The 23841-nt window shown below is 43.1% G+C and overlaps 1 protein-coding gene and 1 pseudogene across 2 annotated transcripts in view; one reads left to right on the forward strand and one right to left on the reverse strand.

The window, feature by feature from the left end:
• Corin (corin, serine peptidase) overlaps window positions 1–23841 on the forward strand; it is a 208662-nt gene that overhangs the window by 98925 nt on the left and 85896 nt on the right.
• On the reverse strand, window positions 806–2017 carry LOC102550273 (synaptonemal complex central element protein 2-like; annotated as a pseudogene).

A 23841-nucleotide genomic window follows, 5' to 3' on the forward strand; every position in this document is an offset into this window, starting at 1 on the left:
TTCATCCTGAGCGGGAGGCCTCTGTCCCTGAGGTAGCATTCTGTCTGCCGTTAGATTCTAGCACACTTTTCTGATGTGATCCACTTCACAACCCTCTGGCCATGGGCTAGACTCCTTCCTTACAGCCTCTACGGATACTGTTATTGTCTGTGTTCTGAGGGATTGAATTTTTCAACCTTTTTTCTCAAGGATTTTCTATTTATTCTGGGAATTCTCATGCATGCTTACAGACACATAAATCCCAACAACAAAAGCCTATTTCATCCCATTTTCCTAAGTTTAGATCCTCATCCTCCCTCTTTGCTTCCAAGAGGAGTTTCCCTGAAATTGTCTCCAAGATCCCCACACCACACCACAGTCCATTCCTTTACTCTTGTGTTACTTTCTTCTCAGTTACGATCTCTGCTCTTGACTCGAGGAAAAGGCTCCCCCTCTCTGCTTAGTTACCCTCTCCTTGCTTCATTTCTCTCACCTCTCAACAGTGGGAAGCAGGCTTAGTCCTTAGACCTGTTCCTTTCTGGTTACTGAGTTCAGGCTCATGGCTTTAAACGAACTGATACTCAAGTTCAAAGGTCTCTACTCCATCTTTCTTCTGAATTCTAGACTTATGTGTATATATGTGTTCTGCCCTCTCCCCTCTTTTGAAATCGAAACATTTAATGAACTGTAGATGTAGGTTAGGAGAATTTGCTAAGGCTCAACCCATGGCAGGGTCTAAGCTTGTCATGTGTTGGTAATTAGCACAAAGATCACTGGTGGCTTTTGTTTTGGGTTGCAGAACTGTCAAAAGCAGTATCAGCATGGCTCAAACAGTACCCTCTGTGCCTTCTCTTAGCGAGAAAGAGTTAAGACAGCAGCCTCTTAGCAGAAACCAGCATTCATCATCTTTGTAAGTCTGCTCTTTGGAAGTGGGAACCTCAGACTAGACACATAGGTCCTTGTACACAGTTTCCACAGTTTCTACAGTTTGGAAGGCTTGTTTGAGCACCATTTCCAGATGGCTGATCTTGGCCATCTTCTGGGTAAATGCTTGTAGTCTTCCCTGAATGATTTTGTTGTGGTGACTGTACATCTGGTACAGCCGCTCCTCCAACTTCTCTGTCAGATCCAAGACCTTCATCTTGAGGCTGCCCCTGGAGTTGGTCACAAGTGCATGGTCCACTGCCTGAGCCCAGTCATCCTGGCTCGTTACCCATCTTATCCTTTCTTAGCTTCCTGGCTGTCTTTCTGTGCTCCCAGAGTTCAGGTAAGAGTCAGAAGGTACACAATCTGAGATAAGACAGTCCTGTAGAACTCAGTTTGAACGGTCATCTGTGGCCCTGAAGTGCAGACATCCTGTTTTCTCTTCATGCTCAGAGCCTATCACTTCTCTGTTTTCTCACTCAATACTTTATATAATTCTTGCACTCTAGACTCCAGCTAGTCTGTTCCATTTTCCCATACTGATGTATGTATGTATGTATATATGTGTATATATATACATGTGTGTATGATATATATGTATGTGTATGTGTAGATGTAGATGATGTACTATGTACATGTATATGTGTATATGTATATACACATATGTATATATAGCCTACATCTACATAGATTTCTCTGTACCTGCCAGCACCTGTCTGTAAGGCTGTAACAGGTACTGTAGGGACAGTAGGTGAAGGGAAGGTGGGGGAAAATGCTATGCAAGTAACAGCGATTCTTGTTATTTTATCCATGGGTCAGTTCTTCTGAAGAACTTCCAAGCCACCCATGCATGCTTAAAATCCCAGCACTCAGGGGGTCATGGAGCAGTTTAAAGCCAGCTTTATTTACAAGAATGTCCTGTCGCAAGAAAACCAACCCAAGCCAAACCAAACCAAGCCAAACAAACAACAACAGCAACAGAGAGAAACGTCTGGATTGACTTTACTGGGATTAGAATTTCATCTTGCTCCGAATTGAACTTACTCTCTGAAACCATCTCATCTCTGACATTGTTTTGATCGATGGAGCAGTGAACTTGCACACCGTGGGCCATGATGGTTCTGTGAGAACCACAGTCCCTGTCTGCCTTTGCTGTGTGCGTACCCAGCCAGAAAAGCCATGGCCAATAAAACCTCTTTCCCGTCGAGCCTGGGGCTTGCCTGTTCCCTCTGGGCTCAGTCGCTCTTGTGTCTAGATGGATCGCGACTGGGTTTCTCTTCCCTGCCAAGTACTGCTTTGCTTGAAGTAGTACAATGCTTTCTGGAACAACGTGGACGACTGCTCTCCTCACTCATGCCTGTTTGCCACCCTCTGGGCAAGAGGCTAAACCAGGAAGTCCAGACCATAGATTGGTCGCCGTGTCCTTACTGCTGTGCTCAGCTTCCGGATAACAAGGACATCGGTCTATTCCTGGCTTAGTGTTTTTCTCCAAATCAGAAATATTATTTGTGATTCAGATCCCAATAAAATTAGAGAACATTCAATGACAAGCCAAAAATCCTCGATATAAACACGGTGCAACTCTAAGCCCATTTTGATGGGCTTAGAACTCTTCAGTAAGAGTGTTGCCGTGTGTGTGTGTGTGTGTGTGTGTGTGTGTGTGTGTGTGTCCTAAATGATTCAGACCATCATCGATTTTAATTTTTAATTCAGCTTCCTATCCCCTCTGGTGGTCAACTTACTCCTATCTGACACACCCTATACCAGCAGGCTAAACTACTTTTCCTTCTTCCCTTTCACAGGGGAGGACATGTTCCTGTTTATCTGTGTGGGAGGGGAGGTCAGATTCACTAAAATCAAGCAGTCCTTGGAGCTGGACTATCGTGATCTGCTGCTTTTTGTCTGGATTAATTTCTACTTCTCCTCTCTCACAGAATTTCATTCTTGCTCAATATCTAGTTAATACTTAGAAGCTTAGTCTAAATTTATACTTCTCATTAGACTGAACATGGTTATAATAGATGCTTTAAAGTTATCAAATAGTTTCAATATCCAGGTCAACTCAGAAATGAAATCTGTTGATTATATCGTCATATGTATGTAGTGTGTGTGCACACATGTGTGTGTCTGTGTGTGTGTGTGTGTGTGTGTGTGTGTGTCCCAGAAGTTGTCGGGAATGGCTTCTTTGTATGTTATTCTAAAGTTACACACATTTTTGACTGTTGTGTGACTATGAAATCTCCTTGCCTTTTGTCCATAGCCTTGCTTTTTCTCAGTGCCTCCTGGCTTGGTTAGATTCCACTCCATTTTCCCCTGTGGACCTTAATTCCATGGGAGGACTTGTCCAGGAAGCAGACTGGTGCTGGCTGTGGACTGCACTGTTGGTTACTTTCCAAATCTTTGATTCTCTTTGAATCAGGTCCGTGCATGCGCGCCTGGAGGATAAGCTAAGGACTCAGGCCAGTGCTTCATCTACTACTGTTCTTCTGGAAACTTGGAAAGGTGTATGGGGGAGGGATAGGACATGGGGAAATTGTGGGGATATATATTTAATTTAGATAAAAGAAAATAAAGAAAAGTGCTCTTAATTAAATCACCTCTTTTTCTGTGATTTTGCTGCATTTCTCTGACTTCTATGGACCCTTTGGCCTGAGCAGGATCAATACCAAACTTGGCTGTTGTTGCACTGTTCTTGACACGTGAGGCTTCAGGCCTGTGGCTCTTTTCCAGAAACAGTCTAGGGCTGAAAGCCGTGCTGTGGGTCCCCGTCCTGGATGCTTTGTTGGAGCCCTTTCTCCGGCTACTCCAACCATTCTCTTCTTTTTTTTTTTTTCTCCATCTTTATTAACTTGGGTATTTCTTATTTACATTTCAATTGTTATTACCTTTCCAAATTTCCAGGCCAACATCCCTCTAACCCCTCCCCCTCCACTTCTATATGGGTGTTCCCCTCCCCACCCTCCCCCCATTACCACCTTTCCCCCAACAATCATGTTCACTGGGGGTTCAGTCTTGGCAGGACCAAGGGCTTCCCCTTCCACTGGTGCTCTTACTAGGATATTCATTGCTACCTATGAGGTTGGAGCCCAGGGTCAGTCCATGTATAGTCTTTGGGTAGTGGCTTAGTCCCTGGAAGCTCTGGTTGCTTGGCATTGTTGTTCATAAGGGGTCTCAAGCCCCTTCAAGCTCTTTCAGTCCTTTCTCTGATTCCTTCAACGGGGGTCCTGTTCTCAGTTCAGTGGTTTGCTGCTGGCATTCACCTCTGTATTTGCTGTATTCTGGTTGTGTCTCTCAGGAGAGATCTACATCCGGTTCCTGTCAGCCTGCACTTCTTTGCTTCATCCATCTTGTCTAATTGGGTGGCTGTATATGTATGGGCCACATGTGGGGCAGGCTCTGAATGGGTGTTCTTTCTGCCTCTGTTCTAAACTTTGCCTCGCTATTCCCGCCCAAGGGTATTCTTGTTCCCCTTTTAAAGAAGGAGTGAAGCCTTTGCATTTTGGTCATCCGTCTTGAGTTTCATGTGTTCTGTGCATCTAGGGTAATTCGAGCATTTGGGCTAATATCCACTTATCAATGAGTGCATACCATGTGTGTTTTTCTGTGATTGGGTTACCTCATTCAGGATGATATTTTCCAGTTCCATCCATTTGCCTATGAGTTTCATAAAGTCATTGTTTTTGATAGCAGAGTAGTATTCCATTTTGTAGATGTACCACATTTTCTTTATCCATTCCTCTGTTGAAGGGCATCTGGGTTCTTTCCAGCTTCTGGCTATTATAAATAAGGCTGCTATGAACATAGTGGAGCACGTGTCTCTTTTATATGTTGGGGCATCTTTTGGGTATATGCCCAAGAGAGGTATAGCTGTGTCCTCAGGTAGTGTAATGTCCAATTTTCTGAGGAACCTCCAGACTGATTTCCAGAATGGTTGTACCAGTCTGCAATCTTACCAACAATGGAGGAGTGTTCCTCTTTCTCCACATCCTCTCCAGCATTTGCTGTCACTGGAGTTTTTGATTTTAGCCATTCTTACTGGTGTAAGGTGAAATCTCAGGGTTGTTTTGATTTGCATTTCCCTATGACTAAAGATGTTGAACATTTCTTTAGGTGTTTCTCAGCCATCCGGCATTCCTCAGCTGTGAGTTCTTTGTTTAGCTCTGAACCCCATTTTTTAATAGGGTTATGTGTCTCCCTGCGGTCTAACTTCTTGAGTTCTTTGTATATTTTGGATATAAGGCCTCTATCAGTTGTAGGATTGGTAAAGATCTTTTCCCAATCTGTTGGTTGCCATTTTGTCCTAACCACAGTGTCCTTTGCCTTACAGAAGCTTTGCAGTTTTATGAGATCCCATTTGTCGATTCTTGATCTTAGAGCATAAGTCATTGGTGTTTTGTTCAGGAAATTTTTTCTAGTGCCCATGTGTTCGAGATGCTGCCCTAGTTTTTCTTCTATTAGTTTGAGTGTGTCTGGTTTGATGTGGAGGTCCTTGATCCACTTGGACTTAAGATTTGTACAGGGTGATAAGCATGGATCGATCTGCATTCTTCTACATGTTGCCCTCCAGTTGAACCAGCACCATTTGCTGAAAATGCTATCTTTTTTCCATTGGATGGTTTTGGCTCCTTTGTCAAAAATCAAGTGACCATAGGTGTGTGGGTTCATTTCTGGGTCTTCAGTTCTATTCCATTGGTCTATCTGTCTGTCTCTGTACCAATACCATGCAGTTTTTATCACTATTGCTCTGTAATACTGCTTGAGTTCAGGGATAGTGATTCCTCCTGAAGTCCTTCTATTGTTAAGGATAGTTTTAGCAATCCTGGGTTTTTTGTTATTCCAGATGAATTTGCAAATTGTTCTGTCTAACTCTTTGAAGAATTGGATTGGTATTTTGATGGGGATTGCATTGAATCTATAGATCGCTTTTGGTAAAATGGCCATTTTTACTATATTAATCCTGCCAATCCATGAGCATGGGAGATCTTTCCATCTTCTGAGATCTTCTTCAGTTTCTTTCTTCAGAGTCTTGAAGTTCTTATCATACAGCTCTTTCACTTGCTTGGTTAAAGTCACACTGAGGTATTTTATATTATTTGGGTCTATTATGAAGGGTGTCGTTTCCCTAATTTCTTTCTCGGCTTGTTTCTCTTCTGTGTAGAGGAAGGCTACTGATTGAGTTAATTTTATACCCAGTCACTTTGCTGAAGGTGTTAATCAGGTTAGTAGTTCTCTGGTGGAACTTTTGGGATCACTTAAATATACTATCATATCATCTGCAAATAGTGATATTTTGACTTCTTCCTTTCCAATCTGTATCCCTTTGATCTCCTTTTGTTGTCTGATTGCTCTGGCTAGAACTTTGAGAACTGTATTAAATAAGTAGGGAGAGAGTGGGCAGCCTTGTCTAGTATGAGCGTGGCATAGTTTACTTGGTCCCACCTGCCGCCCATGTCCACATTTATCCTACCTCCATTATATTTTGGGAGACACGGATAGGAAAACTAGAACACTCACCACCTCTCTGTGCTCTTTCTGCTTTTCTGTTGCGGGCAGGCGTGGAAGATGGTCCCGTTGTCTATCACAACCTTGAGTTTTAATAATATCAGGGCGGGAGGAAAAGCAGAACACGCTTACTCAACCTTAGCTATAGCTGGCAGCTTATAAACCTCACTTTTCACTTCTAATTTAATGTTACTTGGGCAGACAGACTGGCAGGCAAAGAGATTGAAAAACAAACAAACAAACAAACAAACTCGATGCCTTGACAGGAGTTTCGTTGCTTCTCCCACTGAAGCACGGCAGAACATGTTCCCTGACGATACCTGGGGATGAGAAGGCAAGGAAGCTAAAGGGGAGCTAGTTTGATTGTGTTGTGCTTAGGGTCCTGGATGTTGTTAATTACATGATAATGCACAGTGTCGGGCTGGGAATGAAGAAGAGGAATGTCTTTCCTTTGGTCATATGGAAACAGGCATTGTAAAAAGAGAGGTGACAAAAGAAAAAATATTGAGGACATCACCCGGATGGTGGCTTCTGACATGTGACCCTAGTGCTCCTGGGGTAAAATTGGAGGCAGAGACAGAAGAATCTTGGGAAGCCCGTTGTCTAATTAGTCTGACATATGCGATGGCAACAGATTGTCTCAAACAAGGTGGAAGATGGGGATTGATGCCCAGGTTTGTCCTTTGACTTCCACATAGGCAGCATGACATGTGGCTGCCATCACACACACACACACACACACACATACACACACACACACACACACACACACACCTACCTCTGACTGTGTACTGAAGGAAAGCACTTGTTTAATGGAAGTGTACTCCATAGTCACAAGGTGACCATTAGCATAGCATTGTTCTGGTCGTCCTTTTAAGATGATGATCTGTATTTGTGTGCAGATGCGTGCGTGATGGAATATGCAAATTTTAAAAATTAATATACCTGGAAAATGTCAAGAACAGAAAAGTTCTGAGTAAGTGCAAAGATATATTAGTGAACTATAAATGCACATAAAACATGCTGGACACATAAATAGAACAGCATTCATTATCCGTGCAAGTGATCAGATGAGCTGGCACGTGAATGACAGCTTCTCTCTACTTCTCCATGGAAATATTCTCCTCTTTCTTGTTTTGATTGCTTGTTTGTGAATCTCAAAACAGGGTATAGGATGAATACAGTCATTTGCTTTAGAACTGCTGACGTCACCCTGGTAGGTGGAAGTTTCGAGGTCTGGTTTCATTCATCTCGTACAAGATGTCAGTGATGTCTGACTTAATCTAGGCAAAGAGTTTGTACTGAAAATAAGTCCTTTGGATGTCTGGCTTCTAAATTAAGGCAGCGTGAGTGTTTAGATCTGCCCAGCATAGAATAGCCGTGGCAAAAATAAAAGAGCCTCAGAATATTTTTACTTCAAGAAGTCTCTTATTCTGGATGTCAGTTGCAGATGCAGACATGAGTGTACTGACCGTTTATTTGTCTGCTGTTCATAGCGTGTTTGTGCTATTTTTGTGAAATAGAGCTATACACGTTGATTTGACTGGAGACTTGATACCAAGAGAGGACTACGGCAAGGTTCCATATTCCCAACACCTAAACTCCTCCCCTTAGAACCCACTCGAGTGGGAAACACAGCGTGTTTCAGATGAACACTGACCACTCTGAAGTCACGGGAATGCTTCCGTCCACAGACCAGTGTACAGAGACTCCTGAAGGGTTAATATTTTCTCGAATTGTCTAACACAGCATGTGGCCCCCTGGGATCTGAGTTTTTACTTCACAGGATTTTGTGAAATATTATTCTTTTGCGTTGCTAAGCTGTTTCCAATTTTCTCCATTTGACATTTCTGAAGACTCCCTGCTAAGTGTAACTTTTGAACAGGGGATTTTTGCAGATTTTAAAAGCTATAATCTGAAGACTGCAAAATGTCTCGCTTACCTGCGAAACTCAACAGCCAAAGGATCAACACTGGATCATGGCACTACAACAAATAGTAGACTGTTGTTCTGGAGGAAAGCAAAACCATTTCATATGATTTAACAGCTTTGTTTATCTGAACAAATTACAGGATTATTAAGAGCTAAGTGAAAGAGAAGTATTTCCACATTTTTTCCCCTCAGAACATAGCTTAGGGAAATGCATTCATTCGGCCGGAAAACCAGACTTATAACAAATTTAGTGATGGATCTAATTGGCTTTTGTTTGTAACTTATCAATGAGGGCAGCCTCCCTCCGATGAAACAGAATGGGATCCCACCAGGAAGCCACAGACGCAGAGGTTCTGTAACCTGGGGAAAGGAGGCAGCCACAGGAAGGAAACTAGCTGACCTCAGGTTACATTCTCTAAGGATTGCAATAGAGGGGTCTTCCTTGGGATGATGCTTTTTCGGGTGGGCAGTATCTCATCTTCAGAAAAAAACAAAACAAAAGATACTCGTCTGTTGGGGGGTGGTATCTTCTCTGAAGATTCAGTTTCTGTGTCTTTTAGCATGAATGATACTGTTTTCATATTTAGCCTGGTCTATTGGAGCTGATGAAGGCTTGAAGTCTTTAACAATGGCCTGCCCCATTGACTGTGTCATAATTTCTCTATTTCCGTTGGGAATGAACAAATCTTAAGGCTATAGCGCTAACCTCAGTTCCGGCTTCCCCTTGCAGCGTGCAGCCTCCTGCTAACAGTGACCCCCTACACCCACTCATCTATTTCTGTTCTAGTCTGTCTTATATTCAGCGAAGAGAGGATTCCAGACATTGAAAGCGTTGGAGAGGTCACAATGCCAGAGTAGTAATACTGTTGTGACTACTCAGAGGGAACTATCAAGTGCTCGGAGTCTGCCAGCTTCTTGATAAAGCCACGCAAAGTCGAACAGATCAAAAATGGTCCAGATGAAAAGTTTATCTGACCAAGCTGAAGAGCCCGTGCATTACGATTTGCAGGAAGGTGAGCTTTGCCGCCAGTCTCTGTGGTTGTCAGTGCACTTACTTATCCATGCATACTGAGACGTATCAGCCACGCATACTCCCCGCCTTCAGTTGGTGGGCGGCGAATCCTACATCTCACGACTGTGTTCAACTAGCAGAAGCTGCCAACGAATGGCCTAGAAGTCTACCATCCATAAAAAAGGGCCCCAGTAAATTACAAAGGGTCCCGTTGCAGCTAAAATTGTCCCTGAAATGTCAGAGGGGCCTCAGGTTGTGGAAATATTCAAGTTTGATGTGGCAGATTGAACTCTGTCTTGCTGACCACAGACATTACTGATTGGAAGATTCAAACTATAACATTCTTTTGTCTCATGAATGACATAGCATAAACAAAGTCATGAGAGGCTGTGAGACACGAGGCGAAGAGGTTCAATTCCTCATCCTGATTCACAGTTTGCATTCTCTGCTTTGGACATGAGAATGGCCGACAATTGTTTGCATACTTGTTCTCATTTGCATATGTCCACAGTCATTAAGGACTGCGCCCTGCAACTCACATCTAGGTGGCTTCAGCTTACAGGCACTTAGTGACAGAGTCGTTCTTGCTCTCGGTGATTTTATGGGAGAAAATTTGACTGGAGGAAACTTCAGGATCCAGTTAAGTTTATAGGAAGACAATGATTCAGAATTGAGGGGGCGGGAGGGCTAGAGATGGCTCAGAGGTTGAGAACACTGACTGCTGCTCTTCCAGAGGTCCTGAGTTCAGTTCCCAGCAAACACATGGTCGCTCACAACCATCTACAGTGAGATCTGGCGGCCTCTTCTGAAGGCATATATGCGGTTCATAATAAGTCTTAAAAGCAAAATAAACGAAGAAAACTGAGTGGTGGGGCCACAGTCTAACAGATGCACCTCTGAAATACGATCTTTCCTTTTTGGATCTTTCCCATTTCTACAAAAACAGATCAAGTCGATGACTTTCCTGGTCATATATGCAGCAGAATCAACACAGGGTGGGGTGAGGGTAGAAAAGATTGATTTGGGCTCCCAGTTTCACACAGGCAGGCACAGAGACATCCACAGCAGGGGAGCAGTGCCTGGCTCATACCCCACTGGGTCAGAATTCAATGAACCTGTACCAGAGTTAAGGGTTCTATAGCCTTCGAGGTCTGACTCCTTATATAGCCTGTGTCAACAGACTGACCCCCACTCCTAGAGCTGCTGAAACCTCTCAACACAGCATCGCTGGGGGTGGGGGGACCAAGTATTCAAATGAGTGAGCCTGAAGAGGACATTTTCACATTCAGACTATACGTGACCGATGAGCGCTCAGTCTTAAACAGGGCAGTCACATCACAGTCCCTCAAAAGCCCCAGGACAGAGCAATTTAATAGGATGGGTAAGAGTGTCAGGGAATGCTGCCATCCAGGTATGACATTGTCCCTGAAATTGTGAACGTACGTCATCAATCCATGCTTGCACACGTGCAGGCTCTTAGACATCTCATCATGGAGTCAGGCAAGTCCTACAAACAACTCGAACAGCAGCAACCATCACTTCAGGTTGTTTAGCTCCAATTCTCCAGTAAGTAGCGGTCGGAGTATACAAAGTTCAAAGTCCTGTACAGTTGCAGATAGGGCCAAGTCCATTGGCAGACAGAGGAGCATGCTGGGGCCAAGTCGCCTCTCTCTGCTGTAATTTCTACTTTTGGCAGTGACTCATCAGCCCCTACGAGATCAACAGTCAGATGTTCTCTCACATTATACTCAGTACCCATCCCCAGGTCACGTGCTGTCCCTCACAGCACAGACTAACCATGGACTTGGAAGTCAAAAAGATTGGAGCACCCAATGCAAAAAAAAAAAAAAAAAAAAGAGGCAGGTGGCTTAAGAGGTGCCCACGGTTCATCCATAGTCCTCAGGACAGCAAGGGAAAGAGACCTGAAAACAGAGGGCTACGGAGTCCTTAGCAGAGCTGGCTGGCTCCTTCTTTTGGTGGCTTGAACTTACAGAAGACTTTTTTTAATATTTAGTTTTAAATCATTTTGGGTCTGTGATTCACAGGTTTTAATGGCTTCCAATCGTCAAAATGGAGTGAGAGCTCCCCAGGGCAACATCAGAGCAGGACGCATAAGTGGGGACAGCATCGTATATCTGTAGAGGAAATCCCAATGGCTAACATCAGGTTACTTCAGATGACCCTTCTGTGAGGGTTTAAAGCTCAGAAGAGCGTCCTTACTACTCTGACCTGAGGACCCCAGAATCTCCTATTTTAGGAAGAACTGGTCTGTTTGTGGCTACAGATGATAGCTGCAGTTTTAGTTGCTTATGTGGAATTTAGCATGAGTGACTTCACTTTGATTCTTAGCCTGGTCCAATGGGGGCTCACTGCAGGAACTCAGCCCAAAGGAAGGTCTCTCATAAATGTTGTTTAACAGTTCTATTCAACAGAGAGTTATAGGTCACCAACACCATGCCATTGCGTTATGAATGTTTAAGAAGGGGCTGAAGATGGCTCAGCAATCCAGGGCACTGGCACTCTTGTGTGACACTGGGGTTTGGTTCTCAGACCCATGGTAGGTGGTTCACAGATCTAGGGGCTTTGCTGCCCTCCCTGGCCTCTGCAGGCACTCAACTGCTGTGGGCCACACACAGAGCAGCTCACACACACACACACACACACACACACACACACACATCACTATAAATAAATAACACTTTTCCAAGGGTTTATGAAGTGGACACTTGATGCTGGTTATTGTTTCTGACTCCGGGGGATTTGGGAGGAAACAGGACAGATAAAGTTCCTGTTCTCAAAGATTCACAGAGCACGTGAACATCTGGGGAAAGGAAGAGGTAGGCGGGACCCTGCCACCTTTGTCTGATTTTCATAGTATCTCTTTCATGATAATTTTGTTTATTTATATTCTGTGAGAATTTTATTTGTTTATAGTTTATAAACGTTTCTCTTCATTCCGTGGCAGCACATGCAGTATAGTTCTTTTCAATGTCTTAGTCTTTCAGCAGACATTTTATTTTTAACAAAATGTGAAAGTGGTGGTCATCGTGCTTGCCAACATGGAAACCATAGGAAAAAATGAGAGTTTGGAAGAAAGACCGCTTGGATCCATGAAATTCCAGGCTCTCTCACTGTGTAAGAGCCTGGATTCCAGAGACTAGTTTGAGGCTAAGTGAATAGAAACTTGAGAGTCCTTAGTACACACACAGTAGGGCTAAAATTCCCACCCTTACAGGAGAAGGAAAGGCGAAGGGCAGAGCAAGCCGACAGGAGGAGGGAACAGCCTGAAGCACCTCAGGCATGGCTTGTGGGAGCACAGCTGACTCCCTCTGCCTTCCTCAGGCTCACCGTGGTTATGGGTGATGGTTCAGTATAGAAGCCTGTCAACACAGGTGAAATAATCTTCTGTTCATACTTTGCTTCCTAGGCAATGTTAATTGTTAAGTAGGCTGGGTCCGTTCTAGGTTTGGATAATTAGAAAGAAGTGGCAGGGAACCCATGAAGAAGTGGCGTGGGTCACTACATTTTATGTAAGGATAGAAAACACACACTAGATCATAGCTCAAGTTAGGCTGCAATAATGCCAGTGTTCCGTCATCTGTTGAAAAAGGAAATGTTCATTCTGTTTGTTTGTTTGTTTGTTTGTTTGTTTGAGACAGGGTCTCACTATGCAGCCTTGGCCTGGAAGGCCTGGAGCTCATTATGAGACCAAACTGCCCTGACTTTGGGTTGATCTCCTGACCCTGTCTCCTGGATGCTAGTATTACAGGTATATGCCCCCAGGCCCCACTTAACACCAAATTCCTGTAGTTATAACGATACCAACGATAACAATGTCGATTGCATGCTTGGTGGGTACCATATTTTTGCATTGGATATTGTATATTCTTTAATTTTTTTAGCATAACCCAATCGATATATCTTGTTACTCTTATAGAAAATGAACCTGAAACTCATCACCTAATCACATTTTTCTGACACAAACCACCATCATTGTTCATATATTTTTGAATGAGAGTGACTACATCTTTTTTCAGAAAAAAACCAAAGAGCCCTGAATTAATTTAGCATTTGTGTTGCAGCAGGGAGTCTCATCTTGATTTGTGTGGGTGTAAAAGCGCACCTCTTGCCTTCAAGGGCATAAGAGAGAGTTTATTCTGGAGCCAGAACATGGCTGAGGATGGACTAGGAGCACAGATGTAGTTTGCTTTGAATCATATGTCTCAACCTGGTAATAGTTTGATCACCATTTTTTTTTTATTAGCAGCAGAACAAAGAAAGCCATAAATCAGGGCACATTGTTGGAAGCATTAAGTCGGCTGTTACAAGAGAGTGGACATCCAGCTACTGGCTTCAGATGCTGGCTGGTGGCCTAGGGAGGCTTTTGATTGGTGGGAACCAGGATCTGCTGAGATAAAACACTTTGATAAATTTTAATTAGGTCCTGGACCTGTAATACCCCAACCTTTCCACAGTCCTGGAAGGTCTGGTTAGTTAGAGCATTCGATGAAATCTGTCGTTTCTGACTGGGAACTGCTATTTATTTAGTGTTAGGAATGGTAGCTGAGGTAGGACTCTGGGCCAGTGTTGGGTATTGTTTTGCCACGTGGTGCAAAGTCAGAAGTCGATGGCAACCCCATGTGCAGGTTTCCCTGTACTTGGGCGCCTCTGCTTATCTGATGCCCAGCTTTCCTTCTTAGACGCCATCGCTGTTTGTCCTCTCATGCTCGGTGCCACTTCACTGGTGACATGAGACAGGGTTGTTTGTCTGCCGTATGGTAACTGAACAACTACAGAACTGTAGTCACTGGTTTTGTTCATCCTTGGCATGGTCTCTGACTTGACAGCAATGGAAATTCCTCCCAGGGCAGTCGGAAATGTCCCAATATATTTTATTTTATTTTATTGTGTGTGGGCATGTGTGTGTGTGTGCATGTACACGTGTATGAGAGCACACAAGTGTGTGTACGTGTGTGTGTGCACATATGTACGTGTACATGTACGTGTGTGTGTGTGTGTGTGTGTGTGTGTGTGTGTGTGAGCTCGCGCGCATATGCAGAGGTCAGAAAACAACCTCACGTGCTGTTCCTCAGATGCTACTCACTCTTACTTTGAGACTGTTCCTCACAGGCCTGGAATTCTTCAAGTAGGTTCACTAATGGATCTCAGTCAGTCCCAGGGATCTGCCTGTTTCTTCTTCCCAGTAGGACCATGAGCTTGTGGCACTGTGCATGGTTTATTTAATGTGAGTTCTGGGAATCCAACGCAGATCCTTGTGTCAAGGAATGCATTTTACTAACTAAGCTACTTCCTAGCCGCCTCCTTTTATTAAAGACAGTATCTCAAGTAGCCCCAGGGTATCCTTGAACCTGATATTTCACTGACGATGACTTTGAACTTCTGTTCTTCCTGCTCTGATCTCCAAAGTACTGGGGTTATGGGTGTGTGCGCTGTCATAGGCAGGCCGATTTTTATGGAATCTGGGTATGAACCAGGGCTCTGTGCTTTCAAGCACTTTAATAACCGAGTAGAGTTAAATACAAGGCAAATACTCAAGTTTTTTTCCATGATTCATACAGGTCTAGGAGATAAAACAAAGAAAAAAATGCACAAGAAACTTGTTGAATGTACCTCTTCAACATCTTAGTCCCATCTTAGTCTCTTGTTGAGCTCACATCTGCAGACCAAAGCAGATGGTCACTTAGCCTAACAAGTTCAGTAGAAGCCCCTCCAGGGGAGAAGGCTGCTGCTGGTGGTCTGAGCCAATGCTGGAAGCTTCAGTAATAGGATGTGTGCGAGATGGGCAGTGAATCAAAGGGATGTAGGAAGGGTTCCTTGGCTGGAAGAGTATAAGGTGTGCAGCAAGGGATTCTGGGAAGGCTGGAGGAGGCCTTTGAAGCTGAGGCCCAGGAGTCTGCTCCTGATAAGGAGAACACCATGGGGATGGTGACCTGCTCAAAGCTGTGGATGAGAGAAAACAGTTTCACCAACTGGTGAAGTGGAATATGTCCCTGTTCTTCATGCCTGAGCTGTCTGTGAGATTTAGTGAAAAGCCCAGAGGGATGACAATGGAAAATAAATGACAAAGATCTGTGATTTGGAGAATTCTGAGTTTCGACACCAAGTTACTTTCCCTTTAACCAAATGAAACACAATCTCTCTTGTCAGGGCACAGCCATCCTTTTGATGTTACTGATTTATTTTTAATAGGAACCTTTAGTTCAGATTTTTGTAGTATTTCTTCCCTGGGGATTTTGCATAATATCAGTTACAACTCATACATATTTCTCTTTCTGTGTCAAGGAAGGTCATCTGTGTCATTCCTGTGGTTGACATTTTCCTTCTAACAGTGTGCGAAACCCAGGTCAGCCTCTTAGTCCCTTGCAAAGCATCGACATTACTTTGTGATAATTGAAGCCTCTCCTGAAAGAGTGGAGAGAAACAAAGTGACAGGAGAAAGAAATGAAGCTTTCCTCAAGACTGTGCTTATTATAATTGGCATTGCAAGATAAAAAGGACTTGTGAAACTAAAAAGTACCACTATATATATGTATACAGATACACACGTATTCTGTGTGCTCTCATATACTACTGAATAATTGGGATCCTTTAAATGAGAAGCCATTCTTTTTTTATGAGAAGAATTAAGTCCAGGAAATGATAGATCCATCCCGACGCTGCTGAGTTAGGAGTGCCGCCTGTGTCTCTGAAGAGGGCAATGGCCTTGAAGTACCTTATGGTATTTTACTGTCTTGCTGAGAGGCCACTGAGTAGAAGACATAGCATCCATAAATCCCTCTTAACTCAATTTCTCCTTCTTCACATGACTCATTTTATGCATGCATTTTTCTAAACTCATTCCCTGAAACAAAAGTTCAGGTGTGAAAGCCAAAGAGAAATCAAATATTGGGAAATCTTAGCTGCCTTGAAGAAATCCTGACCGTTCTGTCGTACAAATGGAGCAGATGTTGTCAGCTGACGTGAAACAGTGAACCCAGCACTCCCACGTGCTGTCCTGTTACTCTTTAGTTGTCTCCAATAGTTGCGCCTCTTAAACAACCAACTTACTTCACTAAGGAGCAACAGAAACATTAGGGGAAGTAAAGTGCTCCATTTAGCTCAATTGAGTATGTCAAATGAGAACTTGAATAGCTCCATTAACGCCTGAGGTTGAGAAGTCTTCTAGTTCTCTTTCTCTTTTGGGAAACCTCCTGCCAAACAGATGCGGACTTCAGACTTCTCTCCAAAGCTCCCTAGAGGATGCTTGACTGGTGTTCCTTGGCAACCCCACCTGAGTCTGTCACACTTTGAAGGAAGTAGTCCAGGCCTCCCATGTGCTAAAGGGGTTTTTAAAAATATGTCCTTACAGGAGGAGAGACACATAAGTAAGTCACTTCCTCCAGGAGCCCCTCCTTTCTCTGTCTTTGAGACCCGATGCAGCCCGCTAGACTGGCTAGCATTTCTGTTTTTTGCAGTTTACTGCTGACTTTGATTCTGACTTTAAGGGTAGTTAGTACCTTGGGGAGATGGTGGCTGATGTACAAATATTGCCTGCATGACTAAGATGATCCACTTCATGTTAATCAGTAGTGTTTTGAGGGAAATGTATCTTTTCAGGTTGGAGTTTGTTCCCTTTTCACTTAGAGATTTGGTTTTAGCTATTCTAACTTAAGCTTCGTCCTTATGTCATAACGTCACTACGTCATCGCGTCACTACATCATCATGTCAGGTGTGGCTTCTACTTTCAACACTTATTTAACCAATGCAGTCTTGAATTCCATCTTTTGATTAATTCTTCCTGGTTATTACTAAGGTGATGTTGAGACCTTCAGTGTTATGGCTTGAATAGGAGCTCTCCCATCAAACCCTTCTTTAATTTATTAGTCACAAGAATAATGTTTAAATCCCCCCCAACCCCACCCTGAGTACTCTTATTATCAACCTGGCTTTCTAGAGCATTGGTAACAGCAAACTAAGGTCTATTGATTCAAAGTTATATTTCTCGCGCTTCCTTTATTAAGAAACTGTCGATGTATTTATTCTAGGTCAGAGGCCATCAGACTACAATCTGTCAGCCGAAAGCAGCCTGTTGCTTTTCTTTCTTTCTTTTTTTGTAAGTTTTATTGAACCACAGTCACATCACTCCATTTTATATTGTTTACAGATGTCCTCACTCTCCAATGAACAGATACATGTATTCTACAAACAGATAAACGTACACAGCAAAAATCTAGGTCCTTTCCTACTTTCATTTATATAGAGAAGTTTGCCCATGTCTCTTCTAGAATAATCCACACTGGTTTCAGAGCAGGCCACCGTCATTTCTGTTGTGGTTTGCATATGAAATCTACTTTACAGGTTTATCTTGTGAATGTTCCGTCTCCAGTGGTGGTGCTTTTCAGAAGGTTCTGGAAACTTGCTGAGGTGGGGTTGGTTGGAGAAAATAGGTCCCTGGGAGTAGGTCCTTGGTGATCGGTATCTTGTCCCTGGCCCCTTCCCTGTTTCCTGTCTTTCAGGAAATGAAAGGCACCCTCTACTGCACACTCCTACTACTCTATGTTCTGGCCAAGTCCATGGGGGCCAAGCAAAAATTACACCGCTATTCTAAATAAATCCTTCTTCCTAAAACTGTTCGTTTGCATCATCCTGATGCAGACATAATTAACAGAGTCCCATTTCTACTTCCCAAATAGCTTCAGGAGCCAGTAAATTAATTAGTCACGACTTCGGTTGTGGTATACTGACCCTTTCCCTTCCGTTTGCTTACTTGGAGTATTAGAAGGCCGGGGCCTATCATTGATGGCATTTTTTAGTTTTAAATTCCCAAATCTAAAAAGTTGAACTAATCATAGCTTACCTAAAACACTTCAAACAGATACACTTGGGATTAAATTTACAGCTTGCCTGAATTACTTTTGAATGTGCTGGACACCTATAGTGCTTGCACCAAGGGTGAACAGTAATTGTATGGCTTGCCTACCCAAGCTTTCTATATGCGAGTGTGGACAGCTTGTCTCTCGTCATCTTCAGAAACACCCCTGTATCATTGGTGTGTGTGTTCACATTGCTTATTCGTGGTGCTGAGGCTTTGATCCTCACACATGTTAAGCACAGCATATACTCTACCGCCCAGATGCTCCCAGACCCGAGAGTCACATTTTCTTTTTAAAGGTTCTGAGACTTGTAGATTTGTACAACTGTGAGATGCAGAGCTGGGACCTGAACCTAATGCCATCCCATGTTCTCTATGTCTCTCCAAGCACTACCTCTATTTTAATTTAGTCATTTGACTATCAGATGGCACCTCACTTATCTGGAGACTGTACCTCAGTTGTGTAGAACACACCCAATGATTAAAAAGAAGGGAGAATGAGCAGGTGAGTATCTTATAGATAGACTCCTGTTAAAAAGAGGGATTCCCCAAAGTCTTCTTACAAAGTAGATTTGTCTTTTACTTTACAAATTTATTTATTTTTCCCAGGGATATGGACACAGGTGGAAATGGTACTTGGAGACGGTGTAATGAAAAAGACTGACACAGATTCTTGATGGCAATGACGCCTCAGATGGCTTAGCATAAGGCTAACTTTATTCTGGGGACTTCCAAGCAGAGCTAAGAAGCATTAACTGCTCCTAGTAAGGACTGCAGAGCGTCGTCAAGGCTAAACATCTGCTTGCTCAATTAAGACGGCATGGTGTTTTCCATTCAATGGTGTTTAAATGAAATTTACAGAAGGAATTAAGACTCCTAAGCCAATGATACACTTTCACTATTCCCTTCCTTTAAAACGCCGAGCAAATGAAACACCTTGGGGCTCAGATTATTTAAGGAGATCTCAGCCACATCGACACCTATTTCCTTCCACTTCCTAGGACTGCAGTGAGTCAGGATACCCATGGCCCACTTCCCAGTGCCAGCACTCTGGAGATGCAGAATTAAAGGGGGGACTTCTCGGTTTCATCTGCTTGGTAGATGTCCTTTCCTTTTTCTTTTTCCTTCCTTTGTTTACATCATAGATTATGTTTTATTAGAAGTGTGTACCCAGACATGAGCCACTGACCAGTTGGGAACTCTTTTTTTTCTCTCCTTTATTTTATTAATCATTTTATGCGTTTACATTCTTACCCCATCTAATTAAACCTTAACATTTCCGGTTATCTCCCTGCATTTCCCCATCGCTTAGACACAGTTTGATTTTATTACTTTTCCCAAAGTAAAAAGTGACGTCTCCTCTGTTTATAAAAACTGTACTCCGTTGTATATAACTGAAGGAAAGTTAATCTCGATACAGGAAGCCTCATTTCTTCATTCTGGGAGAAGGAGTCCCACAATCCCCAGGAGCGAATGGTGTCCATCTTCATGTTGGCTCTCTCTTCCTTTTCTCTTTCTCTCCTGCATCAACTCTTTGCTTCTTCTTTCCAAATTGTAAGCATTTCCCACGCTCCTAAAATGCCCTGGAGACTGGTTTAATGACTTACACATCTTTGAGACAATATTTGACTTCTTATATTTTGGAAAGGTTTGTTAAAACTTCTCATAGAAACCAAATGTTCCAAAAAAAAAAAAAAGTGACACCTCCTGCTTCTGTATCTGTGGGTCAGGGGGAGGGGATTGTTGTCATTAAACCGATGTTGTCTTTGTTTTGATGACTGTATTACGACATCAGCTTAGCACCGTCAGTCACACTAGAAAAGCCTAAGTTATTGAAAACTCACTCACTGTCAATCATGCTTCATGGCTTGCTTATAATCACATTCAACTAATGAACTGGTTCTATTTGAAGGATACACTTCTAAATTAATGATTTCAAATGTGAAAGGCATTTCTAACGAGGTGATGCAGTGTGATACATCTAGGCTGGGCTGGATTACTGAAGTCGGTCATGTGATCACATGCAAATGGCCCCCACTGTGGCAAGGCACATCAGTGTCTCACCGAGATGGGAAGGGCTCATCTCTTCCTCCACACTTAGGTCTTATGTCCGGACTTGTTCGTAACTCTCTGATCAGCCCAGAGGGACATACTGGCATGAGAAAACAAAACTACTATACCCTGGCGTTCCTGGTGGCATTGCCTTATGGGAATCACATCTTTTTTTCCTCAGTAAACCGAGAGACCGGAAGTAAGCTTTTCCGTATGTCAGCCGCAGCTCGTCCCATGAAGTTACATAAGAATTCAGCTCTGCCCACTTCCTGGTTCAGCAATCTGTGCAATGGCGCCCCGTGTTGCGGTTGAGCCCGAATGGGCTCTGTGCTTCATCTTGTGAGGGAATGAGAAGCTCATGGCAGTGAGTCTTTCTGAGACAGGTCAAGGCGAAGGGCAGTCTGATCCTGTTATGCTGGTGAGAACTTTCATCCCGTGGATTCACCCATAGCTTCAGAGTGGCAACCATGGAGGCATCTTTAATGCCATTATTATAAACAAGCCGAGGGGGTCATTAAGATGAGAACCAGGAGTCTCTTACATCACACTGCTGGGCCTTCTGTGTTTTCTGGGACTCCAACAGGATGAAATTCGGTGGGTATAGCAGAGGAGACGTGGGTGAGTGGCATGAGGCCAGAAGTTCATGCTTGGAGGAGCATTGAGCTGCGAGTATCTTACTACTGGAGCTTCTCGGGATTTCTGGTGGGCTTTCTGTCCCCATCTCACCTTTTCTTTGGAAGATGAAGCTCTGGCTGGCTTTCTGGGCGGCTTTGCTCTCTGAAAGACTTCATGTTGGGCTTATTGCTTTACCAATGCTGTCTTGTAATTTTTTGGGGGGGGTCTACTTATTATATTATTTATTGTTTGTTTACTTGCTTCTTAGCTTGTTTTCTTTTTGAGACAGAGTCGCTATGTAGCACTGGCTGGCCTGGAACTCACTATGAAGACAAAGCTAGCCTGGAACTCACTAACATCCACCTGCCTCTGCCTCCTGTGTACTACCATGCCACCCCTTCCCCCCAACTCTGACCCCACGCCAGCTTTTAATATAAATCTTAACAACCTGGTCTTAATAGCAGTATGCTAACAGCTCAATGCTCTCTAAGCATGTACCTCAGGACTGACTGTCTGTGACTTCAAATGACTCCATGGTTTCTGGACCGGGAGTTGGATTCCTACTGGCAACAGCAGAAGCAGCCAAGACAGCAAGTGACTATGGACAAGAGGCAAGAGAGTGGGGCACATAAGGGAAACATGGATCCTTGGGAGGCCAGCTAAGACATTTATACCTAGAGTCTGCCCCCACGACATCTGTACCAATATGAGTTCTCTAGCTGAACCTTGACACAAAAACCACTGGCATTTTGGAAACAGGCTTTGTTGGTAAACTGTTGCAAAATAGGAGCACACGTTGCAATCCATAGAACATCTATCACAGAATCCTAGAGTTCTGAGATTTGTAATGCTACAGAGAAAAAGCCATAGGTTTACAGGGTAAAATTACATTTAACTTCCTAAATGGAAGGAGAGTTTTCATATTAATTTTTGGTTGGCTAATTATTGATGAAGAAGATAATACAAAGTGAAAATTTTCCTTAAAATTGATGTTTCTGTACAAGATATAAAGAGGCACAATATATATATATCTCTATATGCATTTTGAAATTATATAAAAACAATAAAGCTACCTTTGATTTCTTCTACTATCTTTACATTTTATAGTAACTATCAGAAAAAACTTTAACATTTTAATATGCAATTTCATGTAAAATTAGAATCTGAACAGGACTTGGCGGCTCATCCTTGTAATCTCAACATTTAGTAGGCTGAGGCAGGAGGATTGGAATGAGTTTGTGGCCAGCTTTGTCCACATGTGGAGTTCTAGTTCACTCCGGGTTATAGAATGAGACTCTGTCTCAGGAAACCAGAACAATAAGTAAAATTAAATTCAGACACACAAAGAAATTCATGTGGCAAGTTATATATTTTCACTGTAGTGCTTCTGTGGTGGGGCTGGCGAGATGGGTTATCAGTTAAGAATGTAGTACTTTTCCAGAGGACCTGAGTTCAGTTCCTAGCACCCATACCCGGCTGCTCATAAGTGCTTAACTATAACTCCAGCTCCAAGAGTTCCAACGCTTCTGGCTTCCACAGACACACATGTATTATACTCATGATACATGCATGCATGCATAACTTAAAATCAAGTAAAATGTTTAAAATAGTTTTGTGCAGCTCTAGATATACCCAAATTTGTAACTGAAACAGTTTACCTGAAACAGATCTAAATATTGTCGCCTCAAAATGGTCTTTAGAGCCCCATTAGTCACTGTATTAGAAGAAAAATCCTTATCAAAATTTAGAACAGGCAGAAGCTGCTTGTAATCTGTGTTGGCGTTAAGGCGCTAAATAGCACTGTCAGTTAAACAGATTGAAAATGACTTTGGCAAAAGCATACATTTTGATTTAGAGTTAATGAAATTTCAGAAAAAGTCTTAATGAGCCATCATGGCTCACACTGGTGATGCATTACAATTTAATGTATCAAGCTGCAGCACAATGTATTTACATAACACATACATTCGTGCTGGTTTTCATTGTCATTATTACTTTTTTATTTTAAAGCAACAAAACGTTTTAAAGAAAAACGTTGCATAAAGCAGGAACTGAGCTGTTCTACCCCTATTATCTTGAATGGCTAAGAAGCCAGCAGGCAACCTTGGTTACAGTTTGTAGGCACAGAGTGGTAATCTCGATACTCAGCACCCAGGACTCTAAGGCAAAAGGATCATGAGTTCAAGGCTAGACATGATTGCAGAGTTTCGGGTCTAACCTGGGCTACAAATCAAGACAATCTGTCAGACCTCTCTCTCTCTCTCTCTCTCTCTCTCTCTCTCTCTCTGTCTGTCTCTCTCTGTATGTGTTTCTGTCTCTCTGTCTCTATCTCTCTGTCTCTCTGTCTCTCTGTCTCTCTGTTTCTCTCTCTCTGTATGTGTTTCTGTCTCTCTGTCTCTATCTCTCTGTCTCTCTGTCTCTCTCTGTATGTGTTTCTGTCTCTCTGTCTTTATCTCTCTGTCTCTCTGTCTCTCTCTGTATGTGTTTCTGTCTCTCTATCTCTATCTCTATCTCTCTCTCTGTCTCTCTCTGTCTCTGTCTCTCTCTCTCTCTTTCTCTCTCTCTCTCTCACACACACACACACACACACACAGAGAGAGAGAGAGAGAGAGAGAGAGAGAGAGAGAGAGAGAGAATGAAGTTAACTCAGACAGAAACCAAGGACTATGACAAGAAAGCATCTCTGACACTGACCCCAGGAAGAAAGGAGGGCACATCAGCTTGGGCCACTTGTCCTAGTCAGCCATGGATAGGTGGATCTTTGCATGTAAAAGGAACATTCAAAACAGGGTGAAAGAGCCGTGCATCTGTGGTAGGCAGAGTGGTGCCTGATGCCCTAAGGATGTGTCTTTGTAATCCTTGGATCTTTCGTTACCTTGGTCCTAGGGACTCTGAGCTGGAAATGGACAAGGACGACAAGGACAGCTACTCTCCTGGGTTACCTAGGCAGCC

The sequence above is a fragment of the Rattus norvegicus genome, chromosome 14 (genome assembly GCF_021556685.1).
Source record: "Rattus norvegicus strain SHRSP/BbbUtx chromosome 14, alternate assembly SHRSP_T2T, whole genome shotgun sequence".
Taxonomy (NCBI): Eukaryota; Metazoa; Chordata; class Mammalia; order Rodentia; family Muridae; genus Rattus; species Rattus norvegicus.